This window comes from Acinonyx jubatus, chromosome C1, assembly GCF_027475565.1.
Source record: "Acinonyx jubatus isolate Ajub_Pintada_27869175 chromosome C1, VMU_Ajub_asm_v1.0, whole genome shotgun sequence".
NCBI lineage: Eukaryota > Metazoa > Chordata > Mammalia > Carnivora > Felidae > Acinonyx > Acinonyx jubatus.
The window spans coordinates 215,139,940-215,158,832 of NC_069381.1; the positions used below are offsets into that span (position 1 = coordinate 215,139,940).

Sequence of the window (18,893 nt, forward strand, 5' to 3'; positions counted from 1 at the left end):
AGCCGACGGGGTAATGCCAGTGGTGTTCCCAAAGAAGCAGGGGTGACGTGGTCTTAGAAATGGGAGCCACCACAGGCAGTCCCCAGTAGCGCTCTGGATACAGACGGGAGTAACGATCAGTCAGGCCAAAGAAAGTTTTCCATCTTTCGAGCCGCGGGGTAAAACAAAAAGGGAATAGAGGCAGGGCTGAGGGTGACGTTGCTAGGACATTTTGTTTTAAGTTTATTTATTTGTTTATTTTGAGATAGAGAGCAAACAGGGAAGGGGCAGAGAGAGAGAGAGAGAGAGAGAGAGAGAGAGAGAGAGAGAGAGTGAGTCCCAAGCAGGCTCCACACTGTCAGCACACAGCCCAACACAGGGCTCGAATTCACAAACTGTGAGATCATGACCTGAGCTGAGATCAAGAGTCGGACACTTAACCGACGGAGCCATCCGGGCGCCCCAGGACATTCTTTTATTCAAAAAGAAAATCAAGATATTTGAGGGAGCTGGAAGCAGAAGTCCTCATGGGAACGGTATGTCAGCACGTCAGCTGAGGCCTGCCGGCCCGGGTCTGTGGTCGGCAAGATAAGAGCCTGGAGAGAGGTCCGAGTCCTAGTCCCTGGTACCTAGTACACACAACGTCACATGGCAAAGGGGAAGTAGATTACAGATGCAACTAAGGTTGCTGAGCAGGTGACTTTGAGTGGCGAGATTATCCCGGATTATCCGGGTGCGTCCGAGTAAGCACAAGGGGCCTTAAATGGTCCCAGCGAGGCCTTTGGAGCAACATCAGACTGGCTTTTGTGTCCTTCTGACGCACCCTCCTGCCCATCCTTCTTTGAGCACCTCCTTACTTTCTGGTACCCCAAGATTTTCCAGGATCATTGTATACGTTTTCTGCCCCCTTCCCCACTCCCCAGAAGCAGCGGTTTCTTCAAGGAAGCCCTGGTTTCTTTTATTAAAGAATGTTGTTTAGAGACACCTGGGGGGCTCTGTTGGTTGAGCGTCCAACTTCGGCTCGGGTCATGATCTCACGGTTTGTGAGTTCGAGCCCCGCGTCGGGCTCTATGCCAACAGCTCAGAGCCTGGAGCCGGCTTCGGATTCTGTCTCATTCTCTCTCTGCCCCTCCCCGATTTGTGCTCTGTCTTTCAAAAATAAATAAATGTGAAAAAAAAATGTCGTTTAGGGGCGCCTAGGTGGCTCAGGCAGTTAGGCATCAACTTCAGCTCAGGTCATGATCTCACAGTCAGTGGGTTTGAGCCCCGCGTCGGGCTCTGGGCTGACAGCTCGGAGCCTGGAACCTGCTTCGGATTCTGTGTCTCCCTCTCTCTCTGCCCATCCCCCACTCATGCTCTGTCTCTGTCTCCCAAAAATAATAAATAAAAACGTTAAAAAAAGGTTTAAAAAAAACCCAAACTATGGAACTTGTTAAAAAGAAAACAGAATGTCGTTTAGAAGCCAAGATACACACACACACACACACACACACACACACACACTCTCTCTCTCTCTCTCTCTCTCTCTCTCTCTCTCTCTCTCTTTCTCTCTCATGTCAGGAATTCACGTGTAACCAGGGAGACCTTACAAGCCCTGAGAGAAAACATGGGTGAGGTCTCCTGGAGCTTCCGTGGGGGGAAGGCTGAATAACAACGATATTTATATATTGTTACTGTAATAACAGTATTGGTTTCAAGGAATCGGTTTATGGTTTATGCGACTGGGGAGAGGGGAGGGTCTGGCAAGTCCAAAATCTGCAGGACAGGCCAGCACAGCTGATGCTGTAGCCCGGGGGCCAGAGTTTCTTAACTTGCCCCAATGTAAGGCCTTTCAACTGACCGGATGAGGCCCCCCCACATCATCAGGGATGACCTCCTTTCCTTAAAGCCAACGCATGGGAAGCAGGTCTCCGAAATTCCCCAGCAATGCCCAGATTGGTGTGAGATTGAATAACTGGGGGGGTGTCGCCCAGCCAGGCTGACACAAAACCGACCGTCACCCTGTGCTTTGTGTCACAGCTGTTCTCAAAGGTGGGTTCAGAGAAGCATCGTCTCCCCTCATCCAGACTCTGGCCCATTATGCCCACCCACCGCCACCCACTCCCCATGGGCGATCAGTCTCTCTCGTCTCTGCGTCTTCCTTGTATTTCTTTTGCACAGGTCAGCCGGTGTACGAATTTTTCTCTCGCATCCTTTCTTACGTGGAGTGTATTTTACTATAGATACTCTTTTTGCACTTTGGTTTTGTTTCCTTTTTTTTTTTTTTTTTTTAACCTAACAGCGTATACTGGAAATTAATTCTTACCAGTGCATGGAGAACTCCCTCACTCATTTTTACAGCTGGATAATATTTTGAGAGAGAGGGCGTGCATGCACGAGTTGGGGAGGGGCAGACAGAGAGGGAGAGAGAGAATCCCAAGCAGACTCTGCACTGTCAGCACAGAGCCCAACGCGGGGCTCGAACTCACGAACCGTGAGATGGTGACCTGGGCCGAGAGCGAGAGTCAGACGCTCAACCGACGAAGCCGCCCAGGCGCCCCGCCTCGCCTCATCTTCCAAGCATTTTCCCGTGGACAGGTGTTTGGTGTCCCCGGTATTTTCCAATTTCAGATAGCGTGGAAGGGCACAGTCTCGAGCACCTGCACCTTCTTGCTACTGGAGCTGTACCTCCAGGGTGGCTGCCTGGCATCAGAACCACGGGGTCTGAGGCGAGAGCACGTTTTGGGAGGCACTGCCTGTGTCCCCCCAGAGGGGCTGCGGCCTCGGCGTCCCCGCTGGCGGTGTGTGAGGGAGCTTCCCCGCCACCGGCCGGCGCCCTGCGTGGTCAGGCCTGCGTCCTCACCATCCGATCCGCGAGAGACGCTGTCGCCTTCCTCCAGCGACGAGTTCACCTTCTGGAGGTTTAAGGGCCATTCGTCGATCTTTTCTGTAAATGCTTGTTCGTGTCCTTTCCCAGTTTCTGGTCCTTTGTAAAGAATTATTTTATTTTATTAAATGGATTTACTTTTAAGTAAACTCTATGCCCAGCGTGGGGCTCGAACTCACGACCCCGAGACCAAGAGTCGCAGGTCCACCGACTGAGCCAGCAGGGCGCCCCTGAAGAGTTCTCTACGTTAGAAGAGACCTTAGGACCGTTGTCTGCAACACACGTGAGATGTATTCTCCCAGCCTGTTAGCTGTCTTCTGACTCTGTTTCCCGTGTTGCTGCTGCCCCGTCATCTTGTTTCCATCCAGCTGTGTGCGTCAGTGTTTTATCACCCCTGGGTCTGAGTCACGGCTGGAAAGCCTTTCCCCACACTGAGGTTCGAGAGGAATCCCCCATGTTTTCTCTTCGGTCGCTGAGCCATCTGGACTGTATTCTGCGGCGAACCATAAGCCAAGTCTGTCTTTCTCCAGATGAGCTGCCCAGTTGTCCTGTTTATTCGTGAGCCCGTCTTTGTCCCCAGTGAGTGGAGATGCCACTTTGTTCTATGTAATGCTCCTCTACGCTTTGCACCTTCATAAACAGTCCGTGTCAAACCTTCTTCATGTTGCCTGCCTGTACGACATCACTTTCTTCTCTAGAACCGCCAGTGGGACCTCGCTGCCTACCAACTGCTCACTGACCACATTGTTACAGCTAGTGTTTGTTAAGCACCTACTGTGTGCTGGGCACCGTGTTAATCGGTTAACACGTGTCGTCTCATGGAAGTAAGCGGCAGCCGCGGGAGGGCAGAACACTTGTAATCCCCACTCTGTCTGCCCAGGGTCACAGCTGGCAAGCTCTCTTGGGGTCCAGAGTCTCAGCTCTTGACTCTCCCCACGGGCACGAGATGGCTCCCTCCTGGTTCTCAAGGGTGGTGTGGCGATGCTCTGTCTTCACAGAAGTGGGCGGGGGGAGCGGGTGAATGACGGCCTTTCGTGGCCATCTGAGCCCCTGCCAACATCCCGGGGGCCTGGTGAGGTCCGTCTGCAGTGGGATACAAAGTCTGGTTCTCAAGCCAAGGGGAGACTTTCCAGAGTCCCCTGGAGCCGCAGAGGTCTGGGGCAGGCAGGCTTGTCCAAATGATTGGGTGGAGATGAGAGGAGGGACCCAGAGAGAAGACCAGGCATGGCCGGGAGTGGGAGAGCTGCATGTACGGGCCGGAGAGCCATCAGCGTGAAGGAACACAGTGGCCAGCAGACGGCAGGACCCCGAGGTGGCGGGCCCACAGGCGGAGAGCCAGATAACAGGCTGCTCCCAGGGAATTCTCCCAGCCCAGGCTGGAGGGCTGCAGGCCAGGCAGGTGTGGGACAAAGGGGCAGGTGCTGGGAAAGACCCCGCCCTCAGCCAAGGGCAGCTGGCGATGTCGGTGGGATGAAAGTGGCAGAACCGGGCAGTCGCTGGGTCTGGGATCCAGGCCCAGCCTAAAGCTGGGGGTGGACACCCCTAAAGTCAGGAGGCCAGAGGTCCCCAGTGCCTGCTGCCTGAGGTCATGGCTGCCGTAGCAACTGGGCTGGGCCCGCAGGTGACTGTGATCCGGCAGAGGGAAGTTCTGGATTCGACTCTGAAGTCAGGATTTGAAACAGCTGCGTGTTCGAGGACACGTGCCTTCCCACCAGGTGACAAATGCGAGAGAGGCAGGCTTCCCCAGCATGCACGGTCTAGAGAGACGTGGAGAAGGTCCCCTGCGGGCACACGGGGAGCCGGCTCGTGCTGGCTGGCGCTCTGGCTCCCAGGCTCCCAGCTCCACCTCAACCCTGCTTCACTTAGGACCTTAGATGGAAACACTGGGTTATTTCCAAAGTACTTCTCAGCAGCACTGTGCCTCTTGGCTTAGAGATAGAAACTTCTTAAGAAAAAGCGAAGGGCTCACAAGAGCACTCAGGCCACACTCCAATAAGAGGACAGTGACCTGCTGTGGAATTGTGGGTCTGCTTTGTTTCAGCATGGAGCTGACCCTGGGACCAGGGCTGTCCAGCATGGTTCTGCACGTAAATGGGTCCATGACCCCGGACGCCGACCCCCGCTCCTCCAGTGGGAGCTTGGCTTGGGGCTGCTCCTGAGTCCTTTGTTTGGAGATGCTCGGGATTTTTCAGGCTCCCCTGGTGTCTGACCTGTCCCCGCACCAGGCCCACTCAGGGCAGATGGGCTCCGCAGGGCTGGCCCAGCCCGTGATTCCCAGGGGCCAGCTCATTAAACTGCAGGCCTGGTCTGCCAGTGGAAATGTAATTTAGAGCATTAACTGGGAAGATAATCTAATTTGGGGAGCTACAGAGAACATGGGAAAATGTGTCATCAGAAACTCTCATTTCCAGAGAGGTTCCTGTGGGTTTTGGGGAGGGAGAGAAAGAGCAGAACAGAGAAGGAGAAGAATCTCCAACATGAGGAACTCAAGTAGAAACTGGTTGGTTTTAAAGTCCCCGCATGTGGGATTTCCGCCCCCCCCACCCCCCCAAGACAAAAACTGCTGGTGGCTTTGGGAGGCCGGGAGCCCTGTCCGCTGCCCCCCTTGGGCTCTGAGGCATCACGGTGTTCACAGGAAAGATGTCAGAGAAACAGGTGTAGCACCTTCCATGATCTTTCATCAGAGAACCAACCTGACCCTCATACCCGTCCAGGCGCCCCTCCTGTGCCTGCCCTGAAGCGTGTGGATTTATAAATGCCATCTGGGTCGCCTCAGCACATGCGGTCTCCCCGGCCCGCCTCCCTGGGGAATCCCTCCCCGCCGTGCTGACCCTGCGCTGGGCACAGAGGGCCCACTGGCCAGTTCCGAGGAGGGGTCCCCAGCCCTGCCAAGTGGGGAGTGGCCCGGTGTGTTAAGCAAAGGACACAGAATTAATGTTCGGGGTACCCCCGGCCAGTGCTGGGGATTCTGCCATGGGCACCCCGCCTAGGGACTCCAGTCCCCGGACAGGGCCCTTGACCCACCGCGGGGTCTCTCCCAGGGCGGCTGCCATTCCCTCTGTGCCTCTGGAACAAAGGGCCTTCTTTGCGGCTCCCTTAAAATCGCCGAGGCAGGAAATTCTTCAGGACTCAGCAGTGATATCAGGACAGCTGCTTTAGTTTTGAATTGCAACAGGAACTGAAAGGGAGGCATCTTTCTGAAATCACGGAGGTCTCTCTGGGGCAGTGGCTGGTGTCCTCCGAGGGATTCTGGTTGCGCTCAGCCCCTCTTGCCAAGGCCTGGATGGGCCATGCCCCGGGCGCTCGGCAGGCCGTTCTCCAGATCCTGCGTCCCACCCACTGGGGCTCCATCCAGCTCCCAGGGCCCCATCCAGTTCCCTCGGGGGTCTGTGGGGCTGCGCACCTGCCCTGGCCCCCAGAGGCCCCGGCACAGGTGCCCATCCCCCACCCCTCTGGCCGCCTGGGTGGGGGGAGTCCTTCAGGTGTCTCCAGAGCACACGCTCACAGCCTCCAGCCCAGGCGCTGGAATCCTGACTTCCGGAGGCCTGCGTGGCCCAGCTCGCCCTGCAGAGGCTGGTTCTGCCAAGGCCCTGCCTCCTGCTGCCCGCCGGGCCTCAGCCGGGCAAGAGGTGCAGACACAGCTTTCCAGGGTGCACTTGGGCGAGGGTGTGTGCCGTGGTCCGTCACAGCTCTCCGCACCTCTGAGGTGCTTGCCGGGTACCTTCCCCTCCAGTCTTCTTGGTGCCCAGCCGTGGAGGGTGGGACGTTCTCGTGTTGCTGGTGTCAGCAGCAGAAGGGAAGGACCAAGGACCCCCTGCCCAAGCTGGGCCCGGAGCTCCCAGCAGCCACCCCTGGAATTTGTTTGGCCAAGGCTATGACAGGGAGGCATGACGGGACTCAGAGTTTGCCAGGTGGGCAGAAGAAAGGGGGGGAACCCTTTTTGTCCACCCTGTTCAAAAACAGCTCCTCAGGCCCCCATCTAGGTGGGCATCTTAGCAGAGCTGCTGGGGGCGGGGGGGAATACCGTATACACCACCACGACCCCACAGCAGCAACAAGGGGGCCTTTCTGGGGGTGGGGGGGAGGGAGGCAGAGGCCTGCCAGGCCCTTCTACCCTGTGTCAGGCGCTCAGCCGCAGCTGACCTGGGGGAGCAGACGGAGGGCCGGGCCAGTGGGACCAGTGCTGTGGGAGCAGGGTGTACTGGAGAAGGAAGGATTTGTCTCGGGCTTTGTGTGCCCAGATCTGTGCCCATAGAAGAGCAAGGTAAGGGGGTGGAAAGGTCTGGAAATCCACTGTCCTCCACCACAACCCCAGAGCCAGCCCTGGGCAGGCAGATGCGGGAGAGGAGTCATAAGGACACGAAGTGTCATAGGGACACGCTCGGGGGAGATCCTCAGGTGGCTTGCAGCCCCACCCTGTCCCAGCTGCATCATCTCCCGGCAGCCAGAGGAATTGTCTTCACTTGGGGGGGCAGGGAGCCCTCATGGACAGCGGCAGCATTTCGGTCCGGAGCTGCCTCAACCGTGTGCCTGCTTCGTGGAGGGTTCTCGTGACGGTGTCAGAGGGCCTGTGCCTGTCCACCTGTTGGCCTGGAGGTTTGGGGGAGTGGGAAGGAGCACTTCCTGCTTGAGAAAGCTCCTGGAAAAATGTGTCTGCAGAGGCCACAAGCCAGGCAATCCCCTTGCGGTGGGGGGAAGCCAGAAGCTTCCGCTGGCCACACCCAGGGGCCACGGCACGGTGCTCAGCTTCCCTTCATGTCCACTGCCCGAGTCCTTCTGGCCCCGGGAGAGGGCACAGATGCTTCCCCAGACACGTGTCTGGGATGAAGTCAGGCCTGTGTGTCAGTGTGAAAGGTCAGCGGCCGGGCGACACTAAGCAGATCCTGGCTGTGAGCGGAGCGGGCAGGTGGGACGTGTCCTGGTGACGGGGACTTGTGGCCATATCCCTTCCACCCCCGCCTCCACCTTGGACACGCTGCTGTGACTCCCCGCTTCCCCACGGCCAGGAAAACCCCAGACATGTCCAGGCTGTGCAGACAGGAATCTGCTGTCCGGGGCCGGGGGGCCAGGCTCGCTCACACAGGGCTCCCCAGAGCCCGCTCACAGGCGGCCCCCCCAGGGCCATCTACATTGAGGGGCAGGGAGCGCGTGGTGAGAGTGATGAGAGGTAAGGGTGCAGCACAGTGGGTGTCACAGCAGATGTCCCCTCCTACTGCTGACCCTCAGCCCAGTGCTCACCCTGCCCCCAGGGTCTCCCAGGACCCAGCCATTCATCAGTCATTGTGTTGGTGGGCATCTTTGGAGCACGCTTGGGGCCAGCGACGCTCAGACCACTGTGGGGGCCTCTGGGGAGCTGTGGCACCAGGCGGCAGCCCTCATTCTCCAAGCAGATTTTGAGGACAACCTCCCCCAGGGCTCACAGGACTTCAGCCCTGGACGCTTATGCACAGGGTGCCCCGTGGCTCCCACTCTGGGAACGGTGCCTCTTAGGTCTGAGTTCCCTCTTCTCCCAGCTAAAAAACGGAGGACTCACTTTCTTAAAAATACACCCCTTTTGGGGCACCTGGGTGGCAGTCAGTGGAGCCTCTGACTTTGGCTCAGGTCATGATCTCACAGTTCGAGATCAGTTCGTCATGATCTTCCAGGTCGAGATCTCACAGATCTCACAAACCCCGTATCAGGCTCACTGCTGTCAGTGCGAGCCTGCTTTAGATCTCTCTCTCTCTCTCTGCCCCTCCCCTGCTCTCTCTCTCTCTCTCTCTCTCTCTCTCTCAAAAGTAAATATTTTTTTAATGTTTTTTTTTTCATGTATTTTTGACAAAGAGAGAGACAGAGCATGAGCAGGGGAGGGGCAGAGAGAGGGAGACACAGAATCTGAAACAGGCTCCAGGCTCTGAACTGTCAGCACAGAGCCCGACGCGGGGCTCAAACTCACAAACCGTGAGATCATGGCCTGAACCGAAGTCGGACGCTCAACTGACTGAGCCACCCAGGCGCCCCAAAAACAAATGAACATTTAAAAAAAAAAATGGGACGCCTGGGTGGCTCAGTCAGTTGAGCATCTGACTTCAGCTCAGGTCATGATCTCATGATTCGTGAGTTCAAGCCCTGCGTCGGGCTCTGTGCTGATGGCTCAGATCCTGGAGCCTGCTTCCGATTCTGTGTCTCCCTCTCTCTTTCTGCCCCACCCCCGCTCACACTCTGTCCCTCTCTCTCAAAAATAAATAAACATTTAAAATTTTTATTTTATTTTATTTTTTATTTATTTATTTTTGGGACAGAGAGAGACAGAGCATGAACGGGTGAGGGGCAGAGAGAGAGGGAGACACAGAATCGAAACAGGCTCCAGGCTCTGAGCCATCAGCCCAGAGCCCGACGCGGGGCTCGAACTCACGGACCGCGAGATCGTGACCTGGCTGAAGTCAGACGCTTAACTGACTGTGCCACCCAGGCGCCCCTAAAAAAATTTTTTTAATAAAAAAAAAAAGAAAAAAAGAAACACTCCTTTTGAGTAGCAAGAGAAGGTGAGTGTACCCCCACTGCCCGGGCCAGGTGGACGTGGCCTCACTTAGTGGCCAGAAGGCCAAGTTGACACGCCCTGGTGTTCCCACCCCAAGTCTGTTGAGCCTTTACCAGGTCTTTGCGATCTTTAATGATGCGGCTGTGAGAGCTTTGGTACATACGGCCTTCTGTTTTGAACTAACTTAAGAATTCTTGCAAATGGACTTAACGTGCCATGGACGTTCTGTGGTTCTCATAGGTTTTGCCCCGTTGCCCTTTTAAGGAATTGTACTCCTTTCTATTACCAACCGCATAGGAAGGCGTTTCCTCACATTCTCATGAGCCCTGAGTTTGCACAGATTTTCTGTTGGCAGGTGTACGTGAGATTTCCTCTTGCCCCATTTGCCCGCCTTTGGCCGTTGGGAAGGCGAAGTGATTCTTCTAGAGTTGTTTTGCAATTTGTTTTTTCTCAGGTGCAGATCATCGGACCATAATCTTTGCTTCTTACCTTTTGAGTCATTGGGAGTCTTTCAAGTCTGATTTTGCGAACTCTCGAACATGGTAGAGGTCAGCTGTGTGTCATTTTTGTCCTAATCATCTTTTCTTCAAGTTTCGCTTGTGTTTATTTTGGTGACGCTTGTCTCCCGTGTTTGATTTAGTTATGCAGTTAACGTGTGTGCCCTCGCTCGCTCCCCAGAGGTCTGGAATTCAGGCACAGTCCTGTCTGTTGCAGAAATTCAATTGTCGCAATTCCAAGGGAGTCACATGGCCACAGTATTATGTTCTGTTTCTGTTTAGTCGTTATGTGTTTTGAAATAACATTTATCTTCTTAAACACGGTAAGTAGTTACATTAAGACATGAATAAAATTTACTTCCTCCCTACCTCGATTAGGCTAACATAATTTGTTAAATAATGTTGCCTACCTCCATAGTTTGGTTATGCTTGATTTAATACTTAGTATGTTCTTGTGTGCATTAGAGTAATTTCAGTTAATTTTTTACAAAAAATTTTAATGCTTACTTAAAAAAAATTTTTTTTCAACGTTTATTTATTTTTGGGACAGAGAGAGACAGAGCATGAACAGGGGAGGGGCAGAGAGAGAGGGAGACACAGAATCAGAAACAGGCTCCAGGCTCTGAGCCATCAGCCATCAGCCCAGAGCCTGACGCGGGGCTCCAAACTCACGGACCGCAAGATCATGACCTGAGCTGAAGTCGGACGCTTAACCGACTGTGCCACCCAGGCGCCCCAAATGCTTATTTTTAAGAGAGAGAGAGAGAGAGAGAGAGAACGAATGGGGGAGGGGCAGAGAGAGAGAGGGGGTCACAGAATCCAAAGCAGGCTCCAGGCTCTGAGCTGTCAGCACAGAGCCGGACGTGGGGCTCAAACTCACGAATGGTGAGATCATGACCTGAGCTGGTCGGACACTTAACCGACTGAGCCACCCAGGCGCCCCTCAGTTAATTTTTATGTATGTCTTGGGGCCATCCACCCCCCTTCGATCGCCATGGCCCTACAATATTTTCTACAATTTAGAAGATCTCATTCTCTCTTTGTGTGTTCATTCTCATTATATTTCACCTTACCTTCTGCTTTCTTTGATGTGTTCTCTGCCTATTTTTCCAAGAGAACTAAAGAACCGTTTTGCCAGATTCCGTAAGAAGTCACATTGAGGTTCTAGGTGAGATGGCCAGGCACCAGCCAGACAGCTAGGGAGGTGCTATCTGTCTGCAGGAATCCTGCCCATGAGGAGCGTCTCGGGGGCCCTGTGTCCTGAAGAACACGGCAGAAGGCCTAGTCAGACTGTTCGCTACCTTCCGGTGCCGTCTTTTAAATTTTTTTTTTTTAATGTTTATTTTTGAGACAGAGAGAGACAGAATGCAAGCGGGGGAGGGGCAGAGAGAGAGGGAGACACAGAATCCGAAGAGGCTCCAGGCTCCGAGCTGTCAGCACAGGGCCCGATGTGGGGCTCGAATTCGCGAACCGCGAGATCGTGACCTGAGCCGAAGTCGGACACTTAACCGACAGAGACACCCAGTCGCCCCGGCTCACTTCTTTTTTAACGTTTATTTATTTATTTTGAGAGAGAGGGAGAGAGCTGGGGGAGGTGCAGAGAGAGAGAAGGAGAGAGAATCCCAAGCAGGCTCCACAGTGTCAGCACGGAGCCCGATGCAGGGCTCGAACTCACAGATGGTGAGATCATGACCTGAGCTGAAACCAAGAGTCAGACACTTAACCGACTGAGCCACCCAGGGGCCCCAAGAAAGCCCACTTTTTTTCTGTCCATTATTATAGGTCTTTAGAAAACAGACTGTGTCTTGCATTGAAATGTCTTTTAAAAATGTTTTGGCTTTCACTTTTATCATTTGCTTTCCCCTCTTTTTACCTTTCCAGAAAAATATTTGCTTCTTTCGCGAGGTAGAATTTAGATGCTGACGACATCATTTTTTCTTACCCCCCCCCCCTTTTTTTAACATAATAAAGGCATTTAAGACCAGGTTGTTTCTCCCTCGGGACCTTCTTCACCACTTTCTGCAGGTTTTGAGATGTCTGTTTTCTCGTTGTATTTTCTTACCACACAGATATTGTCTTTCTTGACTTTCTCCTTCAGACAGTTTTTTCTTTAGGCAGGTATATTTTAATTCTCAAATGTTGCATTTCCATTTGGTTCTTAAGCTCTTCTTCTCTTGATAGAGTGATAGCACACAGAGTGAATAGTTTCTACTTTGTGTTTTTGTTGAGATTTTCTTTCAGATCTCTCACACTAAGACCTTCTGTAAACACACCACCAAAACTTGAAAATGAAAACGTTCTGTTCTTTCTATTTCATTCCCCCCCAAGCAGTGATTAACGCTGCACTGTCGTGCTATGCAGCTTCTTTACAGGTTTCTGAACTTTAAAAAAAATTTAATGTTTGTTTTTGAGAGACAGACGGAGCGTGAGTGGGGGAGGGGCAAAGAGAGAGAGGGAGACACAGAATCCGAAGCAGGCTCCAAGCTCCGAGCTGTCAGCACAGATCCCGACAGGGGGCTCGAACTCGTGAACCTTGAGATCACCACCTGAGCTGAAGTCAGACACTCAACCAACTGAGCCACCCAGGTGCCCCTCTGAACTTTTTTTTATGTTTACTTGTTTTTTGGGGGGTGGGGGTGGAAGGGGCAGAAAGAGAGGGAGAGAGAGAATCCCAAGCAGGCTCCATGTTAACAGTGCGGAGTGTATCTCGGGCCTTGAACTCACGAACCGCGAGATCATGACCTGAGCGGAGCTCAAGAGTGGGATGCTTAACCGACTGAGCCACCCAGGCGCCCCTGAACTTTTTGCATATGATAATGCAGTAGTGGATTCTTCAATCCTAATCGTGTCGGCATTGTTTCCATTTCGCTTTTCTGGAAGGCTTTTATGCATATCTTTTGCTCTGCTCTCATAGCATTTAGACTCCACGTTATCCTGCTGCTGGCATCGACCGTGAAACACTGTTACAGCTCTAGGCACATGTGATAGTTTTTGCTCTACGCTGTCCTTTGCCTCGAGTTAGCACAGAAGCACTGGTCTGTCAGCTCCTCGAACTTTGTCGTTCTGTGTGACGTACGTCTCTTGCCAACAGCTTACTGCTGGATGTTACATTTTCATATAACATAGAGTTGTATATGTTATATAAACTCTATAGAGTTTCATATAACAGAGCGACGAGCCTTGTACCAGAGAAAACGACATCGTATTTGTCCTTTCTGTTCGATCTTCAGGCACGCCGTTTTTTGTCTTGATTTTTTACATTTCCACCCTGATTTCTTTTTTCTTCGTATGGTTAGAACATAATGTCTTTTCTTTTCTCTTTCAAGTGAGGTTGACGACTGGAAAACTCTTTTTCACTCAACCAGCCATGAAATGAAACACACATCCTCTGATTCCGTGTCGCTTTTCTTACCGTGTCAGACCACGTGCTTTGGCCTCCCCTTGGTGAAGGAACCAGAATCCCTGGGTTTTGGGCCTCCTCAAATTTTGCTTTGTGTCTGTCTGTCTCTCTCTCTCTCTTCTTTGATTTGAACTAATGTTCTAAAACCTGGTTTTTCGGGGCACCTGGGTGGCTCAGTTGGTTAGGCAGGCGCCTGACTTCTGCTCAGGTCATGATCTCGCGGTTCATGAGTTCGAGCCCTGCATCAGGCTGTCTGCTGTCAGTGCAGAGCCCATTGGATCCTCTGTCCCCAGCTGTCTTCACCTCCCCTGCTTATGCTTATGCCCTCTCTCTCCCTCTCTCTCTCCCCATCCCTCTCTCTCTCTCCCTTAAAAATAAACATTTAAAAAAATAATAAAATAAAACCTGCTTTTTCCTTCCTGTCCTCTATTTTGCTTTTATTTTTTACGCTGCGTTGTTCTGACTTTTGTCAGTAATAACGCTGGTCTGAGAGGTCTTGGTTACTCACGTCTGCAAATAGCCTGTTAATTCAAACACGTCTTACTATTTTTAACCCCTCGTTCCCTTTCACGTGTGTCTTTTAAATTCAGGCGACTATGTGAAGCAAATCCTAGAAATAAAGCCTTATGAGTAATCCATTCCCGGGAGTGAAACATTTCTACGGAGCTTTCTTTCTACATGAGTGACAGCTTGGCGGGGGGGATAGATCTGTGATGAGCAGCCTTGTTTTCTGAAGCTCGCGTAGCTTTTGTTCCGTCGTCTCTGGGTTTTTATTATGTGGTCAGAGAAGGCAGAGGGATTTTTACTGATTTGTTAAGCGTGGCCTCTTCCTTCCAGAGTTCCTGCTTGCAAGTGGCTGGACCCAGGGACCGGGAGGGAGCAGGGAGGGCGTGGGGCGGGCAGGATGTGGACCCACGGCCCCTGGAATTAGGGACTGCCCTCGGGGAGGCTCTGGGAAGCTTTCCAGACATACCCTCAGGCCCCGGGCAGCCAAGACCCCCAGAGGCACAGGCTGACGGGCAGTTTCTTTGGGTGCAGGCCAGGGGAGTGTCAAAGACCCCCTCCAGAAAGCCAGGTGGGGTGCAGGTCCTGTGACATTTATTTCTCTGTGTCCCCGTCCTCCTGGGGTTCTGGGCTGCTCCACGGTCCGAGCATGTCTCCCAGGGTGATTTTGAATCACAGAGAAGCACCTGTGTGGACGGCCCTGCCCTGCCCCCTACAGTGGGTGTCGCCCTGAGCTGCGACCTCTGACCTCCGTAGGATAGGGGCAGCAGGGGTGCGGATGGCGGAGCCTCCTAGAGGAGGCAGCAAGTGGGTAGGGCGTGTGGGTGGGAGTGAGCCTGCTGCAGGGGCCCCTGTGGGGAGGGCAGAGCAGAGTCCCTGGGGAGTCCAGTGGCATCAGGGGGGCAGAGTCTCTTGGGCAGGACAGGCAGAGAGCAGCAGGACCGGGGTGGGCTGCACAGAAGAGCCCTTCCCTCCAGTGGCCCGCGTGGCTTCACAGGGATAATGGCCCCAGGGTGTTTGTGTCCGAATATAGCGCCCCGGCTGTCCGCCTAATCCTGGGACTCGGACACGCACACACCCACCCCCCAGCAAGGGTGCGAGCGGCAGCCTCACCTTCCTAGACCTGGTGTCTGCACGGGGGTCCCCGGTCTCACCAGGGGCCACAGCTCAGTGACCAGCCACAGCTCCCTAGTTCTCAGACGCCTGTCGGATCTTACAACTACAGCTATCTCTCTGAGCTGCCGGCCCCAGGAGCACGGTTCCTGCCCCAGCCTGTTCTCCGAGGAGGCCTGTGCCCTCGCCCGCCCCGTGAGCCCTGTCCGTGGGGAGCCTGCCCTGGCAGCCCCCCGGGGCGCTGCGTCTGGTGCCAGAGCCGTCTGCACGCAGAGCCAGGAATGGATTTAGAAACCTCTGCCCGCTCCTGGCTTGAGCAGAGGCACTGGGAGCTGCCGGGCACGGAGCCACAGAACAGGAGCAGAGGGGGGAGGCTGAGGAGGCAGGCCCCGGGTGGGGACGGGGTGGCCAGGACGCCTCCTCCCAAAAAGGGGCTTCCGGGGGCAAGCAGGGGAGACAGCTCCCTACGTGGAGGAGCCAGGCAGACATGGGTCAGACCCCCGGGCCACCTCCCTCACTGCCACCTCGGGTCACCCACGTGGGCCACCTCGGCGGCACCCTGTCTTTAAGGAGAGGATAGGAACGCCGGCTTCTAAAGCTGCTTCTCGGAGTGCCACGTCCATGGGATGTATGTCCTAGTCCCTCCTGTCCCGTGCGGAGCAGAGAGCCCAGCCATCAGCAGTCCCATGTGGAGTGTTGCCCTCGGCTCTGGGGGATGTGTGGGCGTCCACCCACACCTAAGAGGGTCCCCGTTCTGCATGCCCACGGCTCCCTGGATGGCTCCCGTGTGGCCTCCTGAGTTGCAGGGTGCCCATCACCCAGGGAGACGAGACTGTCCCTGGGGCCCAGCAGCACGTGCTCCTGGCAGGAGCCCACGGCCCCTTGTGCACAGGCTGACCAGCCCGACCACAGCAGGACAGCTGGAGAGGAAGCGCCCGCCCCCCGTGCGTCTCTGCAGCCCTGGGTCCCCAGCGCCCCGTCTCCCAACACGGTACCTGCAGCCCCCACGGGCCCGCTCCTAAAGCCGCAGGCGCTTCTCTGCAGGCCGGTGAGTAGCTAGTGCTCAGTGTGCAGACCCAGCAGAGGGAATGTTGGAGCCATACTGCGGCCTGACTGGTGCCAAGCTCAGGAAACGGGGGCTCGGTCGAGAGCTGCCCGGTGTGGGGCGAAGCTCTGTCTGCCGACACGGGTGTCCCCTCAACCGACAGCAGTCGCCTTAACTGGTGACGTCCCCCCTCCACGGGTCTAGGGGAGCGGGGGGCCCTCGTGTGCGTTGCCTCCCTGGTCTCCAGCTCAGCCCTGGGGCCGTCTTCCCAGATGCAGATGGCACCGCTCAGGGACACCGCGTCTCCTGCCTGAGGACTCACCGCGGCCTGGCGGGTGGCATCCTTCACGGGGCACCTGGCGGGGGTGGAGCCTGAAGGGAGCCGAGCCCCACACCCACCTGGAGGAAGGGGTGCCCCTCCCCATTCCACACATGGCCCCACGTGGCCCACACACGTTGCTTCCAGGTGGCCTCAACCAGCCTGGATACAAAGCTGCGGAATCTTCTCAGGGAGTCTCCCGCTGCTCCCCCAAAGTGAGCCTCTGGGTTCCAGGTCCAAGGGTGGGCTGTGGGGCTGGCACGGGGACACAGGGCTCTGCACATATGGACCGTGGCCTGTGCTCATGAGACCTTGTGTTTGGGGACCTTGGGCCCAGCTGCAGACCCCGTGTCCAGGCAGGCATCCCCAGAAGCCCCCAGGGCTCCTCTGTCCCACTTAGGACCACCCAGGGTGGCCCAGGCGGGAAGGGGCAGCGCCCTCCTCTCCCTCCTGGCCCAGATTTGAGGAACCGGGGCTCCGGGTGGGGCCCGGTGAGGGCTGCAGAGTTGCAGGCACATCAGTCTTGGGCACTGAGCCCTGCTGTATGCCCACACGGGGGGGCAGGGTTCCACGGGGAACCGAGAGGAGCTGCCCTGCCCTCCTGAGGTCACAGGCCAGCGGGGAAACACAGAGCGGGCAGCTGCAAGGGGCTAAAGAGGGAGGGGGTGTCACGGGGCCCAGAGGACTCAGCCGGGGCAGGGACCCCAAAAGCGCCAGGCCCGAGTCCTGGGTTTGAGGAAATACAAGTCCATAGGCAGGGGGCCAGGGACCCCAGACAGAGGGGATTTCCAGACGGCAGCCGTGGACCTCCCCTGCCAGGCTGCTGTAGAAGCAGAGCCGAAAGAAGCCCGCTCCTCTCTAGAAGGGGAGCCATGAGATGCTCTCCCGCCGGGGGGGTCGTGGAGCAGGTCATTCCTAAGGGGGACTGGAGAAGCAGACAGAAACAAGGTGTGAGAGGGGACAGGTCCAGGCTCCCAAGGCTGAGGGTGCAGGACGCAGTGTGTGTGTGTGGGGGGGGGGGGGTCACTTCCAGAGGAAACGCCCTCCGGGCCTTGTCTGCGCAGCAGCTTCCCAGGCCAACGCCCGAGAACTGACGTGAAATGCCCCCAGAAGCCTGTCTTTCGCTTCCCCATCGTGGGGTGTCTCGGGGGAGGGGAGAGGCAGGCTTCAGGCCAGGAGAAGAGAAGCCCAGAGCCCAGCGGGGTGGGAAGGCGGCGCGGTGGCCAGAGGAAGCCACAGAGGGCTGTCCCGTGTCTTGTTTTCCACAGCCCAAGAGCGGCGGGGTCCTTCCAGGCCCCCCCCGCCCCGAGCCCCGTCTGCTGACGCACGCCCTGGATGGGCCGCGGGTATTTCTGGAAAACTGTTGCCTCGTAGCCAGCAGAGAAAACCCCGGCCGGTTTCCATGTGTCCCCCTCTTCCCTGGAACCTTCCCGAGGCTCTTTGTTCTCTGCTCAGTCCTGTTCTGTCTTTCCTGAGAAAATGGCATGTGTCCACCTGGCTCAGCCAGTACCCGCTGGCCAGGGGGGTTCGGTTTAGCCAGGGAGCTGGCATCAGAGATGTGACGTGGGATTTCCCTCCACCGTTCAGCGGGCTTTCCTGGGCAGCCTGTCGAGGCGTTTGCGTGCTGTGTGGACCAGAGCATTGCTGCAAACCTCACAGCGTGGGCACGTGGCGTGCTGTGAGTCTCAGGCAGCGATGGCGCTGCCGGTCCCCTGTGCCCCCTAGGGTAATGCGTTTGCCAACATGGGCGGGGTCCTGTTCTACTAAGGAGTTACACTGTCGTAGGAGCCTCGGAAAAATTCATCTCAAGGTACGCATTTGCGTGCAACGGTAGCCACTAACATCAAAGCCTTCTGTGTCCGAGCACCCTGGCGGGTCAGCCCTGGGCCAGCAGGGAGGCACGACTTCTAGCGCTTGGCCTCGTTGGTCTGGCCTGGTTCGCTCGGATCTGTCTGAGCTAACTGGCCGAGGGAGGGCTCGATGGTCTAGCACCCACCTTCCCGCCTCCGGCTGCAAACCCCAGGCGTGTGGAGTGAGTTCCAGGGGCTCCGTTGACTCAGCACCCCCACCCCCAGACCGGCACACGTTCCCAGGCCAGTGCCAGTGAAATGTTTTAAATCAGTGACCAAGACGTCCTTCTGCGTCCCCGCAGCGGCAAGAAAAACAAAAGATGCCCCGTCCTGTGCTTCCTCCAGGCCGGAAGGCCGGCCTCCCAGCCGGCTCGTGCGTGGGTCTGTGGGAAAAGTACAGCACGAGGACTTGCTTAGCCACCGCCAAGGCCGCTGGCCCCTCCTGTCCGTGGTCGGAGGCCCCTTGTAGAGACGAGCTGGCCTGGCATCCTCACTCCACGCCTGGCGCAGCCTAGGGCAGGCCGGGTCACCGCGTGGCTTTCTGTCACCAGAGGAAGTGGCCCCAGCCCCTCCCTGCTTCGGAAAGGCTCCACGTGACTTCGAAGTCTTGGGTAGGGGCCCCCACACGAAAGGCGGAAACCACAAGGGAGAAGACAGGCCTGACCAGCTAAGAATGAAGGAAAGGATTCCTGCCTGTGATGAAAACGCCCCTAGGGTTCCAATCATAAGATGCGTGCCCTCGGTTTGGGGAGGTTTTTATCACCTTGAGAAAAGAACCTGTTTGTCAAGGTTTACAAGGT

The 18,893-nt window shown here is 55.8% G+C and overlaps 1 protein-coding gene across 3 annotated transcripts in view; it reads left to right on the top strand.

Annotated features, from left to right (window-relative positions):
* RAMP1 (receptor activity modifying protein 1) overlaps positions 1–18,893 on the top strand; it is a 47,450-nt gene that overhangs the window by 18,918 nt on the left and 9,639 nt on the right. The window lies entirely within an intron of this gene.